Here is a 7,735-nt window from a genome sequence, read left to right as displayed (position 1 = left end):
GGGGAAAATTAATGCCCACACAAAAACCTGCACACGAGGGCACCTGGGTGGCTCAGTGGGTTAAGCATCTGGCTCTTGGTTTAGGCTCAGGTCATTATCGCAGGGTTCATGAGTTCGAGCCCCATGTCGGGCTCCACCCTGAGAACTCGGGACCTGCTTGGGATTCTGTCTCCCCTCTCTGCCCCTTCCCTACTCAAGCTCATGCTCGCTCGCTCTCAAAATAAATAAATAAGGTTAAAAATTGTTATATAAAAAAACCTGCACACAAATGTTTACAGAAGCTTTATTCATAACTGTCAAGACTGGGAAGCAGACAAGATGTCCTTCAATAGGTGAAAGGATGAAGAAGCTGTAGAATTTATCCAGACAATGGAACATTATTCAGCATTAACGAGAAATGAGCTATCATGCCGCGAACAGACATGGAGGAAACATAAATTCACTTTACTAAGTGAAAGAAGCCAATCTGAAAAGGCTACATACTGTGTTTCCAACTCTATGACCTTCTGGAAAAGGCAAAACTATGAAGGCAGAAAAGGATGAGAGGTTGCCAGGCACTTGGGGGGGTGGGCAGGGATGAGTGGGCACAGCACAGATGATTTCTAGGGCAGTGAAACTATAATGGTGGATAGGTGTCATCATACTTTTGTCAAAACCCATGGAATGTACGAGACCAAGAGTGAACCCTGATGTAAGCTGTGGACTTTGGGTCATGATGTGTTAATGTAGCTTCACTGATTGTAACAGATGTACCACTCTGATGCAGATTTTGGATAGTGGGGAAGGCTGTGCACATGTGGTGGCAGGGGTGTTGGGGGAGGGCATCCAAAAGACGTGACTGCTATCAACCTGTGAGTTGGACCCAGGACGCTCCTCATCCGCCTCCCTGTCTTAGAACGTGGGTCCCACTTGCCTTTTCTGCTCCCAGAAGCCGCTCCAACGATACCCCCTCGAGATAGCAATGTGGTGTTGAGAACACCTGCACAGTGCACTTGACTAAATCCAAGTGAAGCCTCTTTGTATGTGGTGGGCGTGGGCAGGGATCCACTCATCTTGCTGCCTTGTATTAATCCCTTTGCCGATTAAAACTGCCACCTACCAGCCTGGAGTGGCCTGCCTCTTTCCTTCTCTCTCCCTGCCATCTGCAGTCAGAGGCTGGTTTCATATTTCACCCGGGAAGCTCCCCAGAGGGTTGTGAACCAAGGAGGGGTGGGCAGTCCTGTATATGGAAAGTCTCTGTACCTTCCATTCAATCTTGCTGCGAATCTAAAATGGCTCTAAAAAATAAAGTCTATTTTTAAAAAGAATACAGGCCAGTTATATTATAAAAGGTCTTTCACTTCCCTGATGTTTTCCACGATTAGATACATATTAAGTGCTTGGCTAGAACACCACAGAAGCGATACTGCGTTCTTCTCAAGTGTCACATGGGCAGAACACAACGTCTGCCCTTAGCAGCAATGTTAATTTGGATTACTTGGTTAAAGTCATGTCCATTTTATCCACTTCATTTTTTTTTTTTTTTTTTTAGTAATAAGTGTTTTTGGTAAGATACAGCAACACTGTTATAAATAGCGGAAAGCGGAAGTAACCTGCCCTATAAGCAGAAGAGTGGATTTTTTTTTTAAGTATGTGTGCGTAGAAGAATATTTTATAGCAGGGGAAAATGAAAGAATCCCAGCTACACATAACAACTTCTCAATCTAAACAATCTCAAACAAACATGGAGTGATTCCATTCGTCTAGAGTTTAAAAATATACTGAAGTACACAAAATATCCTTTAGGATTACAAACAGTACAGTCTGGCTCATACGAAACACAGAGTGAAACCATAATGAAAAAAAAAACCATAGGAGCACCTGAGTGGCTCAGTCGGTTAAGTGCCCAACTTCGGCTCAGGTCATGACCTCACAGTTCGTGAGTTCGAGCCCCACGCCGGTCGGGCTCTGTGCTGACGGCTCAGAGCCTGGAGCCTGCTTCGGATTCTGTGTCTCCCTCTCTCCCTGCCCCTCCCCTGCTCATGCTCTGTCTCTGTCTCTGTCTCTGTCTCTGTCTCTGTCTCTGTCTCTGTCTCTCTCTCTCAAAATTAAATAAACATTTAAAAAAACCCTGTAAATCAAAACCTTGGAAAGTGGTTTCCTGTAAGGTGGAAGGAAGGAGCCAGAATTGGGAGAGGGTGGCATGGGGGTGAGGGGATAGGAGGATGAGGATACCCACCACATCATTCTTTATGCCATAGATATATAAACATAAAAATTATATATATATGTTATATATATATTTTTAAGAAATTATTTTATAGTTACTTGTTTTTTGAAAAAATGTTTTTAACTGTCCCTTCCTAATGGAGGGAAGGAGGCTCTGGAGAGAGCAGAGCTAGGGAGGGCAGTTGGCCTGGTCCCCCGGGGCCTGCCACTCCCACTAAGTCCAACGGACACTGTGGCCTCTGCTGACACGTCGTGTGGTCCCGGCTGGTCACCACTGAGGAGTCACCCCCATCACCCTTGGCCGAGCCCCTCCGGGTCCATCAGCTGTAGGCCACTTCCAGGCCACTCTGCTTTGACAGTGAAATCTTTGGGAGCTGCTTGGATCCCAGCCTACCTTCACATATTGCAAGCCATCCCGCCAGCCCCACAGAAGATAACTCTAAGGAGGAGACGGGAAAAGTGTGAGGGACTGAACCGAGGCCTCGAGGGCTTGGGTATGAAGAGGGGGGAAGGGAGAGGGGAACAGCCACGGTTCTGTGCATTGCCTTTGAGGAGCAAGGAGGTGGGTGGGCAGGCGGAAGTCAGGGGAACGGTGCTTTCCATTGCAATTCAACACAATTTGTAGAAGGAAGTGAAACCAGCCCCTGCCTAGTGTGGCTGACCCCTCCTTCTGGGGCTCTTCAGCTGCGACAGAGCTATGTCTAACAGTGGCTCCCCCCCCCCCCCCAAGGAGCCAGTGTTCTCCCATGTGACATTAATGGCAAATTCTCTTTTCTATCATGAATTTATTCATGCTTTTGATACACCGCTCAGCATCTACCTTATAGCAAATCCTGCCTTGGAATGCTAAGGTGAATCAGACATACATCCTTGACCAAGAGGAACTTCAAGTTGAACAGAGGTAAGACATCTATTGCTTTTTACTTTTACATAAACCTATAGTGTATTGCTGGGTGCCAGGTACCTATCAGAGAAACGACATCAAACTTTTCCTCAGGGAGCTCGCAGCCCGGAGAAGACAGATAAGTAAATCTTCAATGACCCTACCGTTAGAGCTGGAATGGAGACACGGGCAGAGTACTCTGCGGGCCCCAAAGAGGGTTGGGTAACTGTCTTAGACTGCGCAGGCTGCTGTAACAAAAATGCCACGGCACGGGTGGCTAAACACGGAAATTTATTTCTCACAGTTCTGGGGGCTGAGGAGTCCAAGATTAAGTTGCTAGCAGATTCAGTTGTGGTGAGAGCCCACTTTCTGGTTTCATGGATAGCTGTCTTCTCACTGTGTCCTCACATGGTACGAGGGGCCAGGGAGCTCTCTGGAGTCTCCCCTCCTCCTCTTCCTCCTCCTCCTCCCCCTTCTTCTTATTTATTTATTTATTTATTTAGAGACAGAGAGAGTGCAAGCAGGGGAGGGGCAGAGAGAGAAAGAATCTCAAGCAGGCTCTGCTGTTGGCACAGAGCCTGACTCAGGGCTTGAACCCAGGAACTGTGACATCACGACCTGAGCTCAAGTCAAGAGTTGGAAGCTTAACCAATGAGCCACCCAGGTGCCCGTCTGGAGTCTCTTCTATAAGGGCACTGATCCCATTCATGAGAGCTCTGTCCTCATGACCCAATCACGTAAAAGACCCCACAGACCCCACCTTCAAATACCATCACATGAGGAATTAGGCTCCAACACATGGCTTTGGGGGGTGGGGACAGAAACTGTCAGTTTATAGCAGTAATCTAGTCTAAAGCAGCAGCCTAGGGCTCAGAAGACAGGTGGCTAGTGAATCTGTGGTGTCGCCTAGATCTGTTTGATGTGGCAATTCCACAGATTGTGGTCACATTACTACCGATCCTCTCTGATCTAGGAGTTACAAAGTGAACTATCTCATAGAGCCTGCAAGGTATGTCAACAGTGAAGTGGACCAGATGGACGGAGACTGTTGCCTACGAGAGGGGCCAGCCGTGCCTAAAATATGTCCTGATGCATATCTCCCGTCTACCGTTACCCCCCAAGGGCCCGAGGGCCTGGTGTCATGAGATCTTCGGGTCTTTGAAGAGAAACTGGAAACCCAGATCATGTAAATTCCTCTCATCAGATGGTGACAGCTCCAGCAATTGGATGAAATGTCGGACCCCGATGGACCAACGTGGTTGTCAGAATGAATAGCCCTTCTGGCCACAGCTAGTTGCGACCTTCTGTCGAGCTGGCAAACAACCGTGATCTTTCAGGGAAGTGAGCCCCAGCTGCGGAGGTGGCTGTAAAGACAGAGAGGGTGGGCTACCTCTCAGGGCCCTGGTGAAGAAGAAACCACAGGCCGAGACCAAAGACATGAGAGGGAAGGGAGCTGAGACCTCCTGGAGAAGGAAATGCTCTTAACAGTCAGGTGACAGAAAGGACGGAGGAGAAAAGGAGTGTTTAAAGCAAAGTCATCAATTCTCTTTCCCGAAGTCACGTCTCACTTGGGGCATTTTTACGTGTCTAGACATCTCAAACTCCCGAAAGGACGTTCGAGGACACGGGGACAAGGACATCCTCACACTCATGACTGCCACATGGTGCGATCCAACTCCTGATGCACAGCGCTGACTTTTATTGGGACTTGGATGAACTGCTGGCCAGTTATTTCACAATTTTATCTTTTTATTGTTTCCTAACCATACCCATCGGTTGCTTGCACAACTTAACCCCGGGACGCAAGCCTCAGGACTTTCTGTGTCAGAAAACATAAAGACGTGTGAGAAAGATAAGGAATCGCTACAGAGCAGAACTGTCGACCTCTGTAGACTGGAGGATGTATTGCTTTATTTTTAAATAGCTTTTTATTTTGACAGAAGAATTCCTGGATGGCCTTATACCTAATTCATCAATAGTTAACATTTTGCCTTATTTGCGCCATAATTGCTGCCTCATCGTATACATGTAATGTAAATACAGATATTATATAGTTATTCTTACCATTTGAGGTAAGTTATATTCCGTTGCCCCTCAATATTTCAGTGTATTTCCAAAGAACATAGCCACGGGGTCATTATCAAAATTAGGAATTTTAATATTGATAGAATATTATTTTTTTAATGCATAGTCTATATTCAACTTTCGTTAATTGCCCCAATAATGTTTTTTGTAGCTATTTCCCCCCCTGGTTCAAGATCCAATCTGAGATCATGCATTGCACGTAGGTGTCATTCATACCTTTTTTTTTTCTTTTTTAAACATTGTTTTAATCAAGTAACGCAGTTGTTTAAAACAGGAAATTTTAAGACCATTGGATAGATCAAAGTGAAGGATTGGGGCACCTGGGTGGCTCAGTCGGTTGAGCGTCTGACTTCGACTCAGGTCATGATCTCACAGCTTGTGAGTTCGAGCCCCATGTCAGGCTCTGTGCTGACAGCTCAGAGCCTGGAGCCTGTTTCAGATTCTTTGTCTCCCTTCCCTTGTTCATGCTCTGTCTCTCCCTGTCTCAAAAAACAAAAAAACAAAAACAAAACAAAAAAAACGTTAAAAAAAATTTCAAAGTGAAGGATTAATTTATTAAGATAACCTCTACGGATAAAGTTTTAATATGTAGATTTGAATTCCGCTGGAAGTTTGGCACTGGTCTAAACTTTTAGTTTAAGAGACACTGGTCTAAGCCAAAATTGTCTCTTTAGTGTTTAGAAGCCCCACACAGGTTTTGGGGGCGCCCGGGTGGCTCAGTCAGTTGAGCATCTGACTTTGGCTCGGGTCACAATCTCACAGTGTGTGAGATGGAACCCTGTGTCGGGCTCTGCGCTGACCGCATGGAGCCTGCTTGGGATTCTCTCTCTCCCAAAAATAAATGAACATTTAAAAAACAAAAAAAAGGAAAAAAAGAAGCCCCAAACAGGTTTTCCTTCAGGTTAAGAGAAGGGCGGGGGGAAGCTGTCTTTTTAGTGGAGGCTTTGTTTTTTTCCTTGCTTTTAACATACATCGTTTAATACTTCTAAAACCTATTATAAATTACAATTAATAGAATTTTCTAAATATTAGAAAAGTAAAGTTAGTTCAATGTTTATGCTGAAATACAGATCCGAACTGCCATTAAAACTTGAAATTTGCTGAATAAGAAATCTTTGTTAGGACTGTAAGGGAAACCAGATTGGCCAAAGGGGTTGAGATTGAGTCTTGTGTGCAAAAAAGCCCCATGGGGATAGAAAAACAGGGTTTTCATCTGTGTTACTGGGCCACACCTCTCTCTCTCCTTCATTGTTCTTAGCACATGAGGCCCCTGTGCTTCTTAAAACTTCCATCTTTGGTGAAGGATCAGTTTTGTTTCTGTGGTTATCAGTGCTTCTCCCCATGGTTCAAGGGCTGATCCTGCTGTAAGATAAGATAGATAAGATAAGATAAGATAAGAGAACTAGTAGAAGGAAATAAAAATAGACACAGAAAATTCACGTCTTCTGTTCTCATTATTTGATTCACCTGACAAACTTTCTCAAACTTTCTCGCCACAGGTTTCTAAAGACCCACACTCAATTCCGGAACATATTTCATGCCTCTGGTACTCAGACCACACTCTGAGTAGCACTGGTCTACATGAGAGCATGCACTGTGTTTGTGCAGGTAAACGTCTCACCGGAGATGAGTCCCCACAGGGCAACCGCCTGCTCCTGGTCATTTCATGTCCCCCACAACCTGGGGCAGCAAAGTCTACACACGCACTTGGGCAGGAACTAAAAAATAAAGTATCGATAGAAGCACAGCCTTGGAAAAATAACTCCTGCTAAATTCAGGCAATAGGACTTCAGAGCCTTCATTACCACCCAGCCCTGCGGTGAGTCAATTAACTCCTCTGTGCCTCTGTGAAATGCGGACAATAATAGCAATTTGGATTATGAGGCAGACGTGACGCATTGCTGGTAAAGCATCGGCTCAAGTACAATACAAAGTCAAGTACTAAAATCTGGGAAACAAACTGCGATCTACACTCCCTGGGCAAGCTTTCACTGTAAAGCGGCAGATAAAAAACATTTCAGGCCTCGTGGGCCTTAAGGTCGCTGTTGCAATAGAGCAGTTACACATACAATGTCGAGGATGGGGAGTGGCTGTGTTCTAATACAACTTCATTTGTGGACACGGACATCGGAATCGCATATCGTTTTCAAATGTCACAAAATGTTATTCTTCTTTTGACTGTTTCCCAACCACTTAAAAATATAGACATAATTCTTAACAGACGGGCCATACAAACACAGGCAGCAGGCCAGAGTTAGGCTGCTGGCCTTTGTCAACCCCTGTGCCTCGATTCAGTTACGAATGCCTGCTGTATGTTATCACCGTGGGTCTTTATTACAAACTGGGAAAGAAGGTGGGAAAAGTTGAATCTGCCACGTGCTAAGGATTAGAAGATTTTTTTAAAGTTTCATTTTGCAATAACTCAGATTTGGAAAAAAGTTAAAAAAAAAAACGGTACATGGGGCACCTTGGCAGCTCAGTCGGGTAAGCATCTGACTCTTGATTTTGGCTCAGGTCATGATCTCATGATTTGTGAGTTTGAGCTCCATGTTGGGCTCT

The sequence above is a fragment of the Panthera tigris genome, chromosome C2 (assembly GCF_018350195.1).
Source record: "Panthera tigris isolate Pti1 chromosome C2, P.tigris_Pti1_mat1.1, whole genome shotgun sequence".
NCBI lineage: Eukaryota > Metazoa > Chordata > Mammalia > Carnivora > Felidae > Panthera > Panthera tigris.
Note: the sequence above shows the minus strand (reverse complement) of the source record.